Source organism: Mus caroli, unplaced genomic scaffold (genome assembly GCF_978045245.1).
Source record: "Mus caroli unplaced genomic scaffold, Mus_caroli_1 scaffold_2, whole genome shotgun sequence".
In the NCBI taxonomy this organism is placed as follows: Eukaryota; Metazoa; Chordata; class Mammalia; order Rodentia; family Muridae; genus Mus; species Mus caroli.
This window is the reverse complement of record NW_028227257.1, coordinates 82,873,811-82,895,061: the sequence shown is the minus strand read 5'-3', so window position 1 is coordinate 82,895,061 and position 21,251 is coordinate 82,873,811.

Genomic DNA, 21,251 nt, shown 5'->3' with positions numbered 1-21,251 from the left:
CTTCACTGTTTCAGACAGTTGGTCCATGATCCTCATGGGAGGAAGCAGACAGTTATGTTACTAGAATAGTAACAGACATCTTTACATCCTAAACCACAGGCACCAGGTAGATTGAGACAAAGACTGGACCAGATGTGGGGTTTTGAAATCTTAAAGTCGACCTCAGTGACAATTCACCCCCAACAAGGCAATACCTTCTCCAACAAAGCTACATGTACAAGTTCTTCCCAAAGAATTCCACTAAGTGCAGATGAAGCACTCGAAAATATGAGGAGGGGGCATTCTCATCAAACTACCACACCACGAGTGCTTTTTGAACACGATTAAGTGATAGTTTTCACATGGTTTTTGGATCCATACTACTTTATGGAAAGAGCTTGTCATATAATGGTGAAGACCCAAGTTCTTTTTCTAGTATTGAAATAAAGAACCCTGTGTTGTGACTCTGCTTATAATCTTTAGGGAGAAGCTGATTGCTAGAACTTCCTGGTAAGTTCACCCTGTCTTATCTGTAACCCCTACATATCACCAAGAGTCTGTCTCAAAACACAAGATGAGTAGCTTCTGAAGAACAACATCCAGACTGGAGTTCTTGTCTATACACATATTCCCAAACATATGGTAATGCCACTCCTTACTTCTGTATATCCATATACTAATGAATATATCTGCAGACACATATCCATGTGCTATGCAGCAGATCATAAAATATATAAAATGCATCAAACTTTTATATCAAGCACACATACTTAAAGTCTGATTTTTAATATATACAGTTACCATGTCATCTTTATAATTACCTGAAATTTAAAATTAAAACTAAAATTAAAAGGATTTGATTTAATGATTTTCAAGACATATAGTTAGTTTAGTATAGTCTGGAGAATGTAATTTTTTCTTCCTTTTGTTAGCTTACTTGCTACAAGATCACTGATATATACTCATCTGAAAAACTTAAGGTTATATGAACTCTACTGTCATTTCTACGAACAACCCTGTATCAGGAAGAGATGCTTTATCATCAGCTATAGGATAATAACAATTCTATCTACTTATATATAAAACGTCAGTTCCAAAACACCTTAAATATCTAAAGAAAAAAGAATGTTTAAACTCATTTACATATTACACTGTATTCAAATATCAGTACACTATCTTGGCAGCTCATTAATGTGTAGGATATTTATGTTATTTATGTATAAATGAAAAAGGAGAAGACTGTTTCAGAGTGAGTGCTAACACTAGTGGAACCAATAGACTTACACTCAAGGATCTCTTCCTTCCGCTCTGAGACCTGGCTGATATGTAAAAATAAATAAAACCAATTTCTGCATTTGTTATTATATCTTGTGGCTAGAGACAGATAATTTTCCTCTGAGAACTGGAGGAAGACATCACCGTGCTTACATCAAACGCCAAACTCCATGAAATTGCTCATCTTTTGATTTTAATTTCATGCCCTCACAGAGGTGCAGTCACAGGAAAACTAGTTTATTCCACTTATCAAAGTGAGATGAGTGGGTGAGACTTAACAGGAGCGCGATGAATGAATGAACATTAACACACTTAAAACTCAGAATTTCTCTTCATGATCTACCATATCTTCTGGTGATTTTTGACTTATCACAAGCCCTATTTTAAGCCTTAGAATGATCACAGGAATGCTAATTAACGTGTACTTAAAGGGTTTAATGCTTAGTGTTCAACAAGCATACACAAAAGAGAAATCTTAAATATATACAAATTAAATATCAAAATCGTAGACATGATAAGAGATTTTTCTGAAAATTAATAAGAGTTTAAAAAATTGTAGTAATTACTACAGTCATACATTGAAATGTTTCAGTACTCTGGGCTGGTGGACGCTGAAGCACTGCTGAATGCTTTTCACACACCCCAGGTGGGTGTCTTGACTGTGTGAAGCCAAGGACCGCAGCTTGGCGGGTGGTGGACAAGGGGCAGTCTTAGGTCTCTGGGCCTCACAGAGGCCAGAGATAATAGGTTCTCAGTCTCAGGCATCTCATACTGGATACAGCAGAGGAGCTGAGAACAAATGTCCCACCCCCACCCCCCAGGGGACGACTCGGTCATCTAGGGGCTAAGGGAGGAGAGAGCAGGAAGAGAGGGAGGTACTATGTGGTTCCCACGCAGGCTAGAGTCCTTGGTCTAGTCTGTGGCTTGGGTGCAGGAAGGCCTTCAGGTGGGAGGTTAGATGCAGCTCGTTAGGGGAAAGCCTATCTCATCTTTCAAGCATTGCAGGCCTTGATGAGTAGAGACAGTCTATGGTTTTAGAACTTTATTGTAGAAAGTCAGGGAGAAAGGGAGAAGGTAGTCAGAGGGAGAGAGGCCGGCCATGTCCATGTGGAGGGGTGGGGAGGGAAAGGAGAGAGAGAGAGAAGGAAGGTTGGAGATGAGAGTAAGAAAGGTGAAAGCTTAAAAAGAGTGAGGATGAGCCAAACAGCACCTTTTATAGTGGGCTGAGCTATTAGGTAACTGTGGGGAGAAGCAAACATGGCTATAGTCAGGTAACTTTGGGGGTGGAGTCTAGCCAGAATGACAGAAGCTTGGGACATTGTCTGAGTAACTTATAGTCACAGAATCATGGAGTTGGGGGCTCTGAGATTTCATGCACCTGACTCTGGGAACTTGGCTTGCTTTTCTGTCCCTTGTAGAGTTTTCTACTGGGTACCCAGAGCAAGCCTCATTCAGCAAAACTAGGCTGCTTATCGAAGTCCCAAAAGTAATAACATGCTACAATGCACACTACTACTTATTAGTAAATGTAAACTAAGATAAAATGAGATAACTCTTTTGCTTTAATAAAGATGTGGACAGTAGTAATTGCTAGAAATGATGAGAATATAATATAAATTTCATGTTTATTTGAAGGTAGATACCTATATGGCTAGTTTGTAGAGAAGCTTCACAATTTTGTGTAAGTTAAGGAAGTCAATTTAGTAAATTCATGTTACTTCATGTCCTAATACTCCATAAAAGAGAAATTAATCCAGAAAACCTATTATATATAAATGCATTGTGATGATCTTCGTGATAGCTCTAACCTGGAAATACCCCAACTATCTATTAACTTATGCAGAGGAAGACAAGTATGGGTTGAACCTTACAACTTAGTGATCAGCAATTCAAAGTGTAGACCTCAAGATAACTGACTGTCTAGCATGTGATAAATGGGAAACATCAGCCACAAGCCATTCCATACTTTAGAATCCCAATGTTATAAAATACTCAGGAAGAAATAACATATAAAGGCGGGGTCCCAAAGATCTTTCTACAACAAGAAACTTATTACACATTTTGTATGCAGTGATGATGGATAATACGTTCAAATTATTTCAATTAATTGCTCAACCTCACTTCTAAAAAAATTGTTAGATTGAGATAGAATACTTACTTATAGTAAACCTTCCAAATGACAACACTACTTTGTGATAAAAATTTCTATATTCTCCAAGTACTTATCCCTACTGAATTAGATTATTAGTGTTTACATCTTCAAGGTGAAGAATCACAGTAAATAGTACTTGAATTGCTTATCTTGAAGAATTTTCATAAATCTGGATTTCTGTAGTAAGAAACAAATAAAGCAGTTAAAAACGTTCTAGAAGTATATGAAAATCAATGAAAACCATACAGAAACTTATAGGATATAATAATAACCATGCTAAGAGGAAAGGTCATACCACTATGTGCTTTGACAAAGAAATTAGTGAGACCTCACACTAGTGACTCAACAGTAGTTGAGTTCTAGAACAAAATAAAGCAAACAAACCCAAAAGCACTAGACTAAAGAAAATAATCAAACTCATGGCTGAAAAATCAATAAAATTAAAAAAAAAACAATGATGAAACAATAAAACAAAGAGTTACTTCTTTGAGAGAATCAATAATTTAGATAAACTGTGACCAAATTACCTAAAAAAGATAGAGACTATACAAATTACTAAAAAAACAAATGAAAGGGGGGCATAACTATAGATACCATGGTAATCTAAAGAATCATTAGGTCTTATTAAAAAGTCTTTTTTTTTTAAAGGGCAATTATATTGATCAATACCACTTACCAAACTTAAAAGAAGTTTTTTTTTTTTTTTTAAAAGTGTAAATAGATTTATAACCCTTCAGGTAATAGAAGCAGTCATGAAATGTATCCCCAACACCCCTCCATATCCTTGCCAGCATCTGCTGTCACCTGAATTTTTGATCTTAGCCATTCTGACTGGTGTGAGGTGGAATCTTAGGGTTGTTTTGATTTACATTTCCCTGATGACAAGTTAGAGACAGAAGGAACACTATAAAATTTATTTTATAAGGCTACAAACACCCTGATACTGAAACCAAACAAAGACTCAACAAAGAAATAGATTTTAAGTCAATTTTCCTCATGAACTGTGGGTCTTTCCTTCTTCATTGATCATTGGCCAACTTTTCACAAGAATAAGGGGAGTTGAGGTGAAAGAAGGGTGTTTGATTGAGACTAGGGAATGCAGCCTGGAGTGCCAATGGATTAACTTCCAGGATCAGCCTCTGTGAGATAGCTCAGAATTAATTTTTGAGGAATAAGCTACATAAAGGGATTAAGAGATAAGATGGAAATGGCTAAATGGTCATAATACAGAACTTAACTATGCAGGTGGGAAGCCAGAGTGGGTGATGAGTTAAACACCTCTACACAATTAATTAATTAATTAATTTTAAACTACAAATTTTATTTCCCTACAAATCCACCCTCTGACTGATCGACATCCCATACCCACTACCCACCTCTATCCACGAAGATGTACTCACTCACCACCCCTAGTCCACCAGACATCTAAATCCCCTGGGACCTCCAGTCTCTTGAGGGTTAGGTGCATCTTCTCACCTAAACTAATACCCCACAGTTCTCTGCTGTATATGAGTTGGAGGCCTCATATCAGCTGGTGTATGCTTTCTTGTTGGTGTTCTAGTATCTGAGAGATCTCAGGGGGCCAGATTAATTGAGACTACTGGTCCTCCTACAGGGTCACCCTTCTCCTCAACCATTCTTCCAACTTTCCCCTAATTCAGTCACAGAGGCCAGCAACCACAGATGTCCATTGGTTGCACAGCAGGCTCTTTCAGCTCTTTGTTGGTACTTTCAGAGGGCAGTCATGATAGGTCCCTTTTTGTGATTGTTCCACAGCCTTAGTAATAGTTTCAGGTCTTGGTTCATTCCCTTGAGCTGGATCCTACTTTGGGTCTGTCGCTTAGGTTCCTCTTCATTTCCATCCCTGCAGTTCTTTCAGACAGGAATAATTTTGGGTCAGATTTTTGACTGTGGGATGGCAGACCCATTTCTCACTTGATGTCCTATTTTCTGCTGGAGTGGGCTCTACAAGTTCCCTCTCTCCAATGTAGGGCATTTTATCTAAGGTTCTTTCTTTGAGTCCTGAGTGTCTCTCATCTCTCAGTTCTCAGCTACATTCTGAAGGGTACTCCCAACCTCGTACCTTCCAAGCTTGCATGTTTCCATTCTTTCTGCTGGTTCTCAAGAATTTCAGTCATTTTCTCCCACCCAATACCCAACCTTGTTCCCCTCTCTGCCACCCACATCCCCTTTCACTTTCCAAGTCCTTCCTTCTTACATTGAGGTTGTGTTCTTCTCCCACCCAAGTGGTACTAAGAAATCCTCAGTTGGATCCTTTAGCTTGTTAATCCTTTTGAATTCTGTGGGCTATCTCTTGGCTATTCAGCATTATTTTTTCTAATATCCAATTATTAGTGAGTACATACCATGTATGTCCTTTTGGGTCTGAGTTAACTCATTCAGGATGATATTTTCTAGTTCCATCCATTTGACTGAAAAACTCAGGATGTCCTTGTTTTTGATAGCTGAGTAGTATTCCATTGTGTAAATGAACAACATTTTCTGGATTCATTCTTCTGTTGTGGGACATCTTGGTTGTTTCCAGCTTCTGGCTATCACAAACAAGAACTCTATGAGCATAGTGGAACATGTCCTCCTGTGGCATGGTGGGACATCTTTTGGGTATATTCCCAAGAGTGGTATTTCTGGGTCTTCAGGTAGATCTATTTCCAATTTTCTAAGGAACATTCAGACTGATTTCCAGAGTGGTTGTACCAGTTTGCAATCGTACCAGCAGTGGAGGAGTGTTGCTTTTTCTCCACATCCTCTCCAATATGTGCTGTCACCTGAGGTTAAGTGCTAGCTAGAACAATAAGACAACAAAAAGAGATCAAGGGGATACAAATTGGCAAAGAAGAAATAAAGGTATCACTATTTGCAGATGATATGATAGTATACATAAATGACCTCCAAAACTCTACCAGAGAACGTCTCCAGATGATAAACAACTTCAACAATATGATGATATATAAAATTAGCTCAAATAAATCAGTAGCCTTCCTTTATGCAAATGATAAACAGGCTGAGAAAGAAATTAGGGAAACAACTCCCTTCAAAATAGCCACAAATAAAATAAAATATCTTGTGGTAACTCTAACCAACAAGTGAAAGGACTGTACGACAACAACTTCAAGACTGTCAAGAAAATGAAGAAGATCTCAGAAAATGGAGAGATCTCCCATGCTCATGGATTGGCAGAATTATCATAGTAAAAATGGTTATCCTTCCAAAGGTAATCTATAGATTCAATGTAATTCCCATCAAAATTCCAACACAATTCTTCAAAGACATGGCAAGAGCAATTCTCAAATTCACCTGGGAAGGCAAACAAACAAACAAACAAAAACAAAACAAAATAAAAAACAAAACCAAAAAAAGGACTAGAGAAAATAGTACTTATAATAAAAGAACTTCTGGACGAATCACCATTCCATATCTCAAGCTTTACTACACAGCAAGATTGATAAAAACTGTGTGGTATTGGTACTGAGACAGACATAATGATCAATGGGATAGAATTGAAGACTCAGAAATAAAACCGTACACTTACAGGCACTTGATCTTTGACAAAGAAGCCAAATATATATATATATATATATATATATATATATATATATATATATATATATATATAATGGAAAAAAAGAAAGCATCTTCAAGAAATTGTACTAGTCTAACTGCCTGTCTGTATGTTGAAAAATAAAAATAGATCCATATTTGTCATTTTGCACAAAGCTCAAGTTCAAGTGCATCAAGGACCTGAATATAAAACCTGATTTACTGAATCCAATAAAATAGAAAGTGGGAAAGAGCCTTGAACTCATTGGAGCAGGGGGAAATTTCCCAAACAAGGACATTCTTTAGATAAGGTCGAGCCCCAGTGTTCAGGGACACTCTCCAGTCAGGAAGAAAAAGGGGAAAAGGGAAGACCTGATGAGAAAGGGAGTGCTCTGTTTTTAGCTGAGATCAGCAAGCCATAGTCATGGCGATTGTAACCTTAATAGCATAGTTCTCCTGCTATTTGGCATCAGTGAATACCTGCTCATCCCATTACATGCTGAAAAGAACCTTTGAAAAAAATTCCAATACCCCTTTATAATAAATATCTTAGACAGTTGAGTACATACCTAAGCATAATAAGGCAATTTACTGCAAGCCAATAGCCAACATCAAGTAAAAGAAAAAATGTAAAACAATTCCACTAAACTCAGGGTCAAGATGCAGATGTTCAATCCTTCTGTATCTATTCCATATAGTACTTGTTTTAGCTAGAACAAAAGACAACTAAAGGAGATCAAGGGGATACAAATAGGAAAGGAAAATTCGACTTATCACTATTTGCAGATAACGTGATAATTTATATGTGACTCCTAAAATTCTATCAGAGAATCCTTGCACCTGATAAACACCTTCAGCAAAGTGGCAGTATACAAAATTACCTCAAAAATATCTGTAGCTTTTATATATATTAATGGTATAGGGGCAGAAAAAGAAATTAGAAAAAGGACCCCCTTAGCAATAACCAAAAGTATTATAAAATATCTTGATATAACTCTATATCCATACCTATTGCCCTGAACAAAACTTAAGTCTAAGTGGCTTAAAGACCTCAAAACAAAACCAGATAGTCTAAACTTGATATAAGAAAAAGTGGTGGATAACCTTGAATACATTGGGACAGGAGAAAGCATTCTGAACAAAACTGCCATTAGCTCAGGCACTAAAATAAACAATAAATGGGACCGTATGAACATAAAAAGCTTCTGTAAGGCAAAGTACACATTCAAAAGGACCAAAGGGTGGCCTACAGAATGAGAAAAGATCTTCATCAACCCCATTTATGACAGAGGAATGATATCCAAAATTTAGAAAGAACTCAAGAAATCATCTATTAATAAACCAAGTATACCAATTAAAAATGAGTACAGATCTAAACAGAGAATTCTAGACAGAAGAATCTCTAATGGCTGAGAAGCATGTGAAGAAATGTTCAACATTCTTAGGGTAAGATTGGTCAAAGGATACAACATGCTAACTATACTAACACAGGAATATGCTCATGAGTCTTCAAGTACAACTTGGAGTTGTAACTAGTAAACATGTATTTGGAAAAATCATGCGTTTTTTTTTCACAACATATTTTCTACAACAAAAAAATGATAACTATATGAATAAATGTAGTTATTACATTTAACCACTAGATAGGATACATATGTTGGAAACTCTCTGGTACACATCAGTAAATTCTGTCATTTAAAATGATGAGGTCATTTGATAAATTAAAATGTTTGCTTCAAATACTATAACTCTGAAAGTATCATGAATGTTTCTTGAAGAGGAAATTTTAGTTTCATTAACAAGGAGTTGGGTCTTCCAATCCAAAATGTGGTTCAGTGTGTCACAAAGAGTTCTTCAGTTATGCAGGATTAATAAACTCTAAGCCTGCAGTACCATATGGTGTCTATAATTCAAGTCCTTTATGTTGATTATATCAATTTATTCAGAGGGATAATTCCATACTAAATATTCTCAATATAAAATAAGTTAATAAATAAATGTGTAAATAAAGAAATTAGTCAATAAACTTCAATGGTTCTCGGTTTTCTTTTCTAAGCAAACAAGAAAAAAAGAGTAGTGTTTTTATCACAAAGACTCCTTTTCCTTTAGATTTGGAAGTGATTTCCGGGGTACCTGATGCAGTCTTTTAAGCTGCCTATGAAGGTATTGCTAATTACACAAGAAAGGAAACAATTTCCCAGGGTCAAGATGTCATGTTTTACACATTTTAGCTATTTCCATATACCATGGCAAGTCAAATTTCTAACAAAACTCAATTGAGCCACCCACTAGCAGAAAATGTGTTTCTTTGGAATGTTGAGGTTTCTTTGAAGATTTAAAAAAAAAAAAATTTTGAGGAGCGAGAAAAAAAATAGCCTGGGCATGCAATCATAAAATAAAATTAGAGAAATTAACCCTACTGAGATAATAGCAAAATTGACAGTCTTTACTGAACCTAAATTGGTGCCTTGATGTCATTGATATGTGCAGAGTTTTTCCAAAATTGAAGAATTTTTTTATAGTATATGATAGGTCTCTGTTCTCAGGAAAGGCTATGAAAGGCCCTGGTTGCACACTCTGAGGAAGATATGCTAATTATTTTCTTCTTTTTTTTATTGTTCCTCATTCCTTGGGTATTGTCAACTCTGATTTTGTTTGTTTGTTGTTTAAGATATTTTCTTTATTTACATTTCAAATGTTATCCCCTTTCCTGGTTTCCCCTCTGAAAACCCCCTAATAATCTTCATGTGGGTTGCATCATTATTTTAAGCTTCTCTCTTAATATATTTTAGAATATTGCCCACAAGAAACAAATACCTATAAAGTGTGCCAAAGATGCTTGTTCATAAATGTTTACTCAAAGTTATTTTGTTTAAGTAAGTAAATGACAGAGACAGGAGTAAATAACAGATAAGAAATGCATTCCTGATGAAAAATATCATATATAATAAGTTCCTTAATTAATTATTTTAATTCAACTTTTGAAAATTACAGAGTAAACACAGTAACAAAATAAAAAGACAAATACATGAAACAAATATGAATAATAATTAAATTAAATTTCATTTTAAGAACAATACAATACGAAGGTGGAATTCTGAAATTAGATAAACTTGCATCTGAATTTATTCCTTGTGCATGAAGATTTACCAAGTTTTCTTGCTATTAATTTTACTGGTGATAAAACTGAATAAATATGACCCATTACTATGAAGAATAATAGAAAAACTTTCTTTTATAGTTTTACATTTCTAGAGAAAAATACATATCCTTTAGAAAAACATTAAACAATCAAAATATTAAAATTTAGTATACAGGAAATTATAAATATTATAAATATTGACTTAACAAACATTATTTCCTTTTCTAAGACAAGATTTGACTGTAGCTCTGACAGGTTCAGAATCACGATGTAGAGCACACTAGCCTTGAACTCACAGCAATCCATCTGGCCTTACATCTGCAGTACTTAAAGATGTACATTGTATCTTAGTTTTCCATATTTTGTAGCTAAAAAATAATTTCACAACTGTATGAGATATTAGATACCTAGTCAAATTTCCCTATACCAACTTCCTAAATGACAGGTTTATGTGCTTATTCCACAAATAGTCTATAATTTCCACACATTAAAACCTAGGCACAGAGAGAATGAATCACCTGACACACATTGGAAGGCACACCTCTGAAAAGAATTCTTCTCTCTCCAGCCTTCACTGTGTGCTTCACCAGTACATCCTAAAATTTACACATATGGTGTTCATTTTCACATGGCTTTTACTAGATCCTAAAATACTCTTTCTATACCTGCCAGCTGCTTGTCTTCCTAGCTTCCTTCTAACCTGGTGTACATTTCACCTGACACCTGAATATATGCCGTATATGAAAGGGAGATGTTTTCCCTTTATCTGCTAGGCTTCCACAATATTCTGCACATAGCTTTCCCATAGTCTCATTCTCTCTTGTTGTATTTAGAACAATATCTGGATTTAGGAAATCTAAGCTTTCAGTATTTCTAAATGTTGACACATTTAAATTTTGTGAAAACTTGATAAGTTAGGTGCTATAAATTTTCCGGTTTTCCAGCTCTCTTTTTTTCAGAAAGAATGTGATAAAGCCTTTCTACTCATCTCATGGCCTGGGATGCCATGCAGTTTTCTTTTTCCTTTTTCTCTTCTTAATTAATAGCTTTATTTATTTACATCTCAGTCCTTGCTCCCCTCCCACAGTTCTTCATCCCAGTCTCCCTCCCCCTTGACTCTGAGAGGGTACTGCCCCCAGGCATCCTCTTCCCATAGTCCTCACGTTTCACATCTTCTCCCACTTAGCCAATATAGGTAGTCTTCTGCTGTATACGTGCCAGGGGTTTGGGCCAGCCCATGTATGCTGCCTGGTTGGTGTCTCAAACTCTGGGAGCTCCCAAGAGTCCAGGTTAGTTGAGACTGAGGATCTTCCTATGGGGTCTCCCTCCTCCTTGAATTCTTCCATCCTTCCCCTTATTCCTCTATAGCCTCCCCACACCCCGGACTTCATTTCAGTGGTTGGGTGTAAGGATCTGCATCTGTCTCAGTCTGCTGTTAGTGCCTCTCAGGGGAAAACCATGCTAGGCTCCTGTCTGTAAGTACATCATAGCAACAATAATAGTGTGAGGCCTAGGTGTTGCTGCTCTCTCTCACCATGAGATGGATCCCAAGTTGGGCTGGTCACTGGGCAGCTTTTCCTTCACTCTCTTCTCCATTTTTTGGCCCTGCATTTCTTTTTGACAGGAACAAGTCTGAGTCAAAAATGTTGTCTGTGGGCTGCTTTTAAGTTAACATTTTTACTTACTTGCTTGCTAGATTTTATTTAGAGTCCATTTGTCACAGATGGTTCATGTTGAGTTTGACCCATTCATGCATGCCTTCCACATATCCTTATCTCTAATATGCATTAAAAAACAGCAAAAAAAAAAAAAAAAAAACAAGAAATTGCTCTAATGCTTGTGGTAGCTGAGTTTTATAAAGAAAGAAAAAAAAGACATCACAAAAACTGGAGAACCAAGAAAGGTCTATCAAAGGAAACCATTTACACTGCCTGTATGGAAAATATGAGTAAAGATTACATGAACTGTGTGTTCACGACTGTGTCTTCCCTAGGAAGAAAATAACATGATCAAAGATGCAAACACCAAACCATAATGATTACATGATACAGGAGAGATCATGCTGTCTAACTCAAAAACAATTACTTAGAATCACAATGTCCTGTTTGGAGAGCTGAGCTGTGATGTGTATTTAAACAAAATTAATCTCATGTGTAGCATAGCTCCTAGTATCACCATGATTAATGAATCAGTTTTGAAAATGCTAACTTAGAGTCATCAGTCTCTTGTTTAAAGATATGAGCTGGAAAAACACAGATGCTAAGCTCTGAAAAATGGTGATCTGCCAGGATACATAGAGTTGATGGGGGAAATATCATTACTCTTTTATGTAGTTGCTCTCACTCTGTTTATAAAAACCTTTGCATTGCTTTCAATATCATTTTCATTTAGTAGCAGAGTACTACCTATGTACTCCTGCTGTATAGACCTATTAGACCGATAGGCCTATGGAGTTGTTTTTAATATTCATATGGTGCTTGTTTGACTACCCTCTGAGGATAGTGACAATTATGATAGCCTGTATGGTCATTGGCAGGAATGTGAACAAATAAAAAGAAAAGGAAGACAAGAAAGAAAAACTCAGCTCTTTCCTTTTTGTCTCTGTACTCCTGTAGTGCAAGGTTATGAATACATAATGATACCTCACAAGAATAAGGAAATAGCAGTGCAGTATGAACTAGAATAGAAATGGATACTAACACGATGTGAGATGAATTGTGTTTTATGTTTCTATAAAGCACTATATGCATTTATGAAATGCCATAAACAGTGTCAATATGAACTTGATAGATTCAACAACTTCTCTTCCCTTGGAGGCTCAGGTTGACCAGGTTTTTATGTCAGAAGAAAATGATAGCAATGCAAAACACTTTTTCAGGATTGCACTGAACTATAAATGCAAGTAGTGAAAAGAGAGTTAGCTAGGTCATTCCTAGAAAAAAAGAAAAAGAAAATATAAAAAGTATGAAACTATATGAGGGGCTTGAATGGACCAAAACGAATCTTGGTGGCTGAAAGAAGATTCAAAATAAATGGAGGTAATTAACAGATTGGAGATCTGCAAGCAGCAGTAATTAGATTATCAATGAATAATTTGTTTCCAAGGAAGTTTTTATATCTGCACATCTGTAATATTTCATTCTCATCATTAGTTTTCTAAAAGAATCTCCTCAAAACTCAGTTAATCCTCCATATTATCTCTGTAATTAAGTTATTTTGAAGAGATGGGCACTGAATTTTTATCCAGAAACAACATCCAAACCCTCATTTTAATTACAAATGACACTTTATTTCCTCTGCCTTTGTAATGGCTCTTTGAGAAGAATATGCTTTCTAGAACTCCAGGGAGCATAAGAACAAGTTTAATAATTTGGATATCTTTAAATATTGACCAGTAATCTAGGTGTTGCTATGAGTCACACCAATTAAACATTACACATTTCAAGCAGTAGTTCATCAGATTACAACTTTGCATCAACTTTTAAATCAGAATCAGAAGCCTTGTTCCATGTGCATTTTTGTTGTTTGTTTGTTTTGCTCTATAGTACATATCAAACATTGTACACTTGTTCCTGTTTCCACAGTCAACAAAATGAGTATAGAATATGTAAAAATATAGTCAAATTAAATAGTAGAAGTCATCTGGAATTCAATCAGCTATCATTAAGAATGAGCTGTTAAGTATTATGTTCCTACATGATAAGTATAGAATCAAAGGTTTATTAATGAAGTGCTAGAGCTAATAAGGGCAAAGCAAATATATTTACATCTGAGAATAGCTGGAGGTGATGGTATAGACCTGTCATCATAGTAGTATAGGTATTGATCCAGAAGGAGTACAAGTACACAAACTAGAAGTGACACTATGGGTAGAAAGAGAAACAATAGGCGTAAGAGGGAAAGAAAAGAGGTTGAATTTGACCAAAACATGTGATATTGATGTATGGACAAAAATATTTATAAATATCATTGTTATGTACAAGAGATAGATGCCAATGCAAGATAAATCAACAAACAACAAATGAGAATGCTGAAAGCTCTCTTTCATTTCTCTTTCTGTCTCTTCTCTGTCTCTCTCTGTCTCTCTCTCGCTCTCTCTCTCTCTTTCACACACACACACACACACACAAACACACACAGTGAAACACACATGCACAAACACAGACCACAGAGAAAGGGAGAAAGCAAGAAAGAGACAGAGACAGAGTCAGACAGACAGACAGACAGGGAGAGACAGAGATAGAGAGACAGACATAGAGACTGAAAGATAAACATGCACATAGAGAATCTGTCACATCACTGTAGTCCATAGGATTTGGTATATAGATTATTGATTTATAATATTTTTGGAGTGTAATTAATAACATGTTCAAGAGGAGGGCTTACTATGCATCAATTTAACATAGTAACAAAGTATAATGTAAAAATTATATGACTTCATCTGACTTATAACTAATCCCTAAATATATTTTAATACATACTCTTTGCTCAGTATGTGAAAAGATTCTAAGATATGGAAGACATAAAAACAGATAATTTGAAGGACTTGGAAAAGTTTGGTGTTTAGTTATTAAAAGAGCAGCCCTTTCCAAATGAATGGAACTAGAAAATATTATCCTGAGTGAGGTAACTGAGTCATGCATAGTATATACTCACTAATAAGTGGATATTAGCCGGGAAAAAAAACATACAGAATACCCAAGATAGCTAGGAGGGGATCTGGGAGGGACAGTGGACTGGGTTGAGGGAGTGGGGGATATGGGGAACCTGATCTTGTATTAGGTGAGGGAAAAGGACTGAAGCCCTGAGGGCCAGCAGAAAGAATGTAAACAGGCAACCTCAAGAAATAGGAAGTTGGGGGAACTCCCCCTCCCCCGAATACACCATACACTTGGGAGGTAAGAGACTCCAAGGACTCCAAGGGACCTTAGATAAACTGCCCAGCAGTGGGGAGAGGAAAATTATAGAGTCCATCTCCAACAGGAAGACAAGACATCAAGTGAAGGATGGGGTTCCCATTCCACAGTCACATCTCTGACCCATAATTGTTTCTGTCTGAAAGAATTACAGGGATAGAAATGGAGAGGACCTTGAGGAAAAGAAGGTCCAGAGACAGGTCCAAAGTGGGATCCAGCTCAAGGGGAGATTCCAAGGCCTGACAATATTACTGAGGCTATGGAACACTCACAGAAAGGGATCTATCATGACTGCCCTCTGAAAGACCCAACAAGCAGCTGATAGGGTCAGATGCAGGTATTTGCACCCAACCAATGGACAGAAGCAGCTGACCCCTGTTGTTGAATTACGGAAGGCTAAAAGAAGCTGAGGAGGAGAAGGGCAATACTTACAGGAGGACCATCAGTCAATTAATCTGCCCCCCCCAGATGTCTCAAACACAGGGCCACCAAACAGACAGCATACACCAGCTGATATGAGGCCCCCAACACACATACAGTAGAGGTCTGTGTTCATTCAGAGATGATGCAAGCCTCAGGGAGATTAGTGGTCGGGTGGGGTGGGGGGTGGGGGAATACCTGTGGAGACAGGGTGGGGTGAGGAGGAGGTGTGGGATGTGGAGCAGTCTGAGGGTGGATGTGGGTGCGGGGAATGGAATATGGAGTGTAAAAACTAAAATTGAAATAAAAATTTTTTAAAAAAATCAGCCTTTTCAATGGACAATTCTTTGAATGTTAACACAATGTGTTTATTTATATCAGATTTAATGATAATTATCCAAACAAAATAATTTAGATTTTGATCAGTGACTCTAGCATTTCCCTCAGGACACGAATCATTTTGTTGTTATAAATTATGGCAGAAATAATTTAAGGATCAGAGTACTTACTATATTTAGGAATTCTGGATGTTTGGTTTATTTGTGGTTGTATGTGTGTGTTTGTGTGTGTGTGTTTGTGCATGCATGCACATATGTGTGTTTGTGTATTTTCATTTACATGGACATGTTGTAGACTATATAGAGGAAAAGGAGTAAAATATGTGTCATACTCAATTACTACCCGTTTGACAATTTATTTGGCTGACTTGCCAGTATATCCCATGTATCTCTATCTATGACTGCTTCACGAAGAGAATATAAGTGATATGTAACTACCATACCTAGGTTTCAGTTTTATCCTATCAATTCTGCAGGCTGAAGTCAGCTCTTCTTGCCTGCAGAGCAAACAATTGGGACATCTCTACAGCTCCAATGACATTTTTCATTTTTTAAATTTTCTCTTTCTTTTTATTTTCTTCTCTCTTTCATTCATTCTTTCTTTCTCTTTTAGTTTTTGAAAGAAAGAATACTATTACTGATAAATAAGTGACAAAATCTGGGTAGGTGTTTTTAAGGATCAGCACTTTCAAACCAAGCAGTTTTTGATTATTGTCAATGCCCAGAAGAACCCTCGGAAGGGATCCTTTGTTCATTTCTGGCCAGAGACATTGTATTCCAGAAGTGTATGGTGCTCTGGATCCTTGATTTGTTAAAGAAGCACCACTGCATGGAAAGGGGACATGTGACATGTGATGTGGGTAAGATATGAGAACTCACCAGCATTATGCTTCCTATGGCCTCAATCTAGGAAAGCCTTCTAAATCCTAGGTGGGGAACTTTACATGTAACCCACTGTTAGGATCCACTCTTGCTTTGCAAGATCCTGTGACTTCCTTTGTTTCTGCCCTTGTTCCTTCCCTTCCTTCCTTCTTGCCTTCCCTCCCTATCCTCTCTGTGTCTCTCTCTATGTCTCTTTGTGTCTCTCTGTCTCTGTTTCTCTCTCTCTCTTTCTCTGTGTATGTTTATGTGTGTCATTCTATTCTCACCTATGCTCCTATAATAAACTCTATTCTATAAAAACACTCTGCCTTGCTCTGGAATCGTCATTTTCAGAGTTTCCAGAAGCCACTGACTTTTGGTTGTCTTGGTATCACTGATTTTCCAGGGCAGTCACCTTCCATAAACCCCAGATATTATTGTCCACCCAATGTAGGATATCACTATTATTTTCACCTCTACACTTTACTCCTGTCAGGACCAATATTTAGAATATCTTCTGTAACCTAGAGAGACAATTTACTTAGGATACATTTTATTTTTATCAATACAATAATAATTGTACATATTTTTGGAGTTTAATTTGATATTTAATATGTAGACACCATGTGTAATGTCCATATGTGTACTTAGCACTTTATTTTCTTTAAATGTGTATTTTTTCTTATTGGTTAAATATTAAAAAGAATCTCTAAAAACAAGTGTTTGTTTGTTCCAGATTCCCACTCATGCCTGGAGCCTTTATTCTGAAGAACAATGATACATTAGACTAGATAAGGGTAAAACTATACTGTTTAATTAGAAAAACGATAATTATATTAGGATGAAGACATTTGAATATTGATAAATGTTCTACAACTTCTGTTTGGATTTTCGGCCAAAGCCTTTTTATCTTTTCTATTCTTTCTTCTTTTTCCTATTTTTAGAAGGTGTGTTTATGGAGCTAGACACATAGCTCAGCAGTTATGAATATTTGCTGCTGTTTCAGCGAACCTGACCCCTGTTCCCAGCACCCATGTAAAGTTTCACAGTCACCTGTTGTACTGGCAAGTTTTGTGTCAACTTGATACAGCTGGAGTTATCACAGAGAAAGGAGCTTCAGTTGAGGAAATGCTTCCATGATCCAACTGTAAGGCATTTTCTCAATTAGTGGTCAAGGGGGAAAGGACCCTTGTGGGTGGGACCATCTCTGGGCAGTTAGTCTTGGTTCTATAAGAGAGCAGGCTGAGCAAGCCAGGGGAAGCAAGCCAGTAAAGAACATCCCTCCTTGGCCTCTGCATCAGCTCCTGCTTTCTGACCTGCCTGAGTTCCAGTCCTGACTTCCTTTGGTGATGAACAGCAAAACCCTTTCCTCCCCAACTTGCTTCTTGGTCATGATGTTTGTGCAGTATCCTGAGCTTTTGTCCCCACCGGCAAGAACACGCTCAGGACAACCGGAATCTTCTGCGGCAAAAGCTTTATTACTTACTTCTTCAGGAGGCAGAGGAGGAGAGAAAATGGCGAAGCCCAGTCCCTTTTATGGAGGATTGTCCTCCACCTGAGACGTGTCGCTCCCTGATTGGCTGCAGCCCATCGACCGGAGTTGTCGTCACGGGGAAGGCAGAGCACATGGAGTGGAAAACTACCCTGGCACATGTGCAGATTATTTGTTTACTACTTAGAACACAGGGTGTAAGCGCCATCTTGTAATGGTGAATGTGAGGGCGGCTCCCCACAGTGCAGGAATAGAAACCCTGACTAAGACACCTGTCATTTCAGATCCAGGGATTCTAACACTGTCTTCCAGATTCAGCTGGCACCAGGTTTGTGTGTGGCTTACATACATATTTGCAGGCATTCATGCGTATACATAAAATAAAATAAATCTTAAAAATATGTTAATATTTTTCATGTGGTTTTATTCTTAATTTTCTCCTTGTTTTTAAACTTTAGTGAAATAAATTTGATATTGCAGCTGTAATGATGTTTTACCCCAGGAATTGAAATGATGAATTGACCCAAGTGTGAGATTTTCCTACACGCTGAGAAAATCTTTTGGATAGAGTCAGTACTACCTGCAGAGGAAGTGAAGTATATTAGAAACAGACAGAACTCTCTCTCTTAAGGAACAGACAAAGCAGTAGGCTCTGCCTCTGCCTTTTTCTTCTCAGTAATAACTGTACCTGCTTTAAAGATATTAAAGACAATTAAGTTTATGTGATTGTAAGTAAGGCCATAAAGTAGTCAGCACAGAGTGTCTAAGCCAGGTCGAGGCTAGACACTTTCTTCCTGCTCACTGAATAAGGGTACATTAAACTAAATCCCAAAGTTGGATTTGCTACCTTAAAAGAACATTAGGCAAAACAAACAAAACAAACATAAACAAAGAAACAAACCTATCATTTTTAATCTTGCCTTTCTAATTGAATTTATCATGACAATGCTATTTATAGATTCTTGAAATGTGTATTATGTGTATCATTATTATGGAAAGATGCTTGATTATTTTACTCATGTATAAAATTTAGTTTTACTCGTTTTGTTATGTAATACATTATTTTATATTTCATTTTTGCTACGTAATGTTAAATAGAATAAGAACCTTCCTTTATCATTTATAGAAACATGTGAAATCAATGCCCAGAGCTAAATTTATTTGCTTTCACAGAAAGAATAATTTTAATGTCAAATATAAGTGTTTTCCCCTTAGGATCTGTTTTAATGACCCTATCTTTAGGTAATTCATGACTTTTAAATGCGAACTAAATTAAGGTGCCTCCCCCACACCATTGTATGAATCCAATCATCCAAGAGAGGCCAATAGAAAAATCTAGATTAAGAATGGTTGCACAGATTGAGAGGAGGTCTACAATACTTCCATGGAGAGTAATATATTTTCTCAAATAGGTTGTTTTGTTTGTTTTTGTTTTTGTTTATTTTTACTGGCACTTAAGAAGGAGGGAAATTGGTTTCTCAATTTGTTACTAGTTGTTTCAGTGGACAAAACAAAAATAAAAACCCACAACAACAACAGCTACAACAAAAAAGTACTAATACTTACCTGCTTCCATGATTACAAGTCTTGTTAAATATGATCTATTCTTTTTTTTTTTGTCTCAATAAAACACATATTTTAACTGCATTTTAGTTTCTTTACACACAACTATTGCTTTTATGAAAATTTCTTCTCCTCTTGTTATGCTTATGTTATGCTTATGTTATAAAACTAAGGGCTCTTTTAGTAAAGTTATTTTATTCCATTAACATTTTTTTTTCTATGAGATTCCTGAAAATAAATACAGATTTGAGAAAGAGGTAGCAGACTCTTCAACTGGAAGGCAGACCTTTTTTTTTTAAATATTTTTTTATTACGTATTTTCCTCAATTACATTTCCAATGCTCTCCCCAAAGTCCCCCATACCCTCCCCCCCACTTCCCTACCCACCCATTCCCATTTTTTGGCCCTGGCGTTCCCCTGTACTGGGGCATATAAAGTTTGTGTGTCCAATGGGCCTCTCTTTCCAGTGATGGCCGACTAGGCCATCTTTTGATACATATGCAGCTATAGTCAAGAGTTCAGGGGTACTGGTTAGTTCAGAATGTTGTTCCAACTATAGGGTTGCAGATCCCTTCAGCTCCTTGGGTACTTTCTCCAGCTCCTCCATTGGGAGCCCTGTGATCCATCCAATAGCTGACTGTGAGCATCCACTTCTGTGTTTGCTAGGGCATAGTCTCACAAGAGACAGCTATATCTGGGACCTTTCAGCAAAATCTTGCTAGTATATGCAATGGTGTCAGCGTTTGGAAGCTGATTATGGGGTGGATCCCTGGATATGGCAGTCTCTAGATGGTTCATCCTTTCATCACAGCTCCAAACTTTGTCTCTGTAACTCCTTCCATGGGTGTTTTGTTCCCAATTCTAAGAAGGGGCATAGTGTCCCCACTTCGGTCTTCATTCTTCATGAGTTTCATGCTTTTAGCAAATTGTATCTTATATCTTGGGTATCCTAAGTTTTGGGCTAATATCCACTTATCAGTGAATACATATTGTGTGAGTTCCTTTGTGATTGTGTAACCTCACTTAGGATGATGCCCTCCAGGTCCGTCCATTTGGCTATGAATTTCATAAATTCATTCTTTCTAATAGCTGAGTAGTACTCCGTTGTGTAAATGTACCACATTTTCTGTATCCATTCCTCTGTTGAGGGGCATCTGGGTTCCTTCCAGCTTCTGGCTATTATAAATAAGGCTGCTATGAACATAGTGGAGCATGTGTCCTTCTTACCTGTTGGGACATCTGGATATATGCCCAGGAGCAGTATTGCGGGATCCTCCAGTAGTACTATGTCCAATTTTCTGAGGAACTGCCAGACTGATTTCCAGAGTGGTTGTACAAGCTTGCAATCCCACCAATAATGGAGGAGTGTTCCTCTTTCTCCACATCCTCGCCAGCATCTGCTGTCACCTGAATTTTTGATCTTAGCCATTCTGAATGGTGTGAGGTGGAATCTCAGGGTTGTTTTGATTTGCATTTCCCTGATGATTAAGGATGTTGAACATTTTTTCAGGTGCTTCTCTGCCATTCGGTATTCCTCAGGTGAGAATTCTTTGTT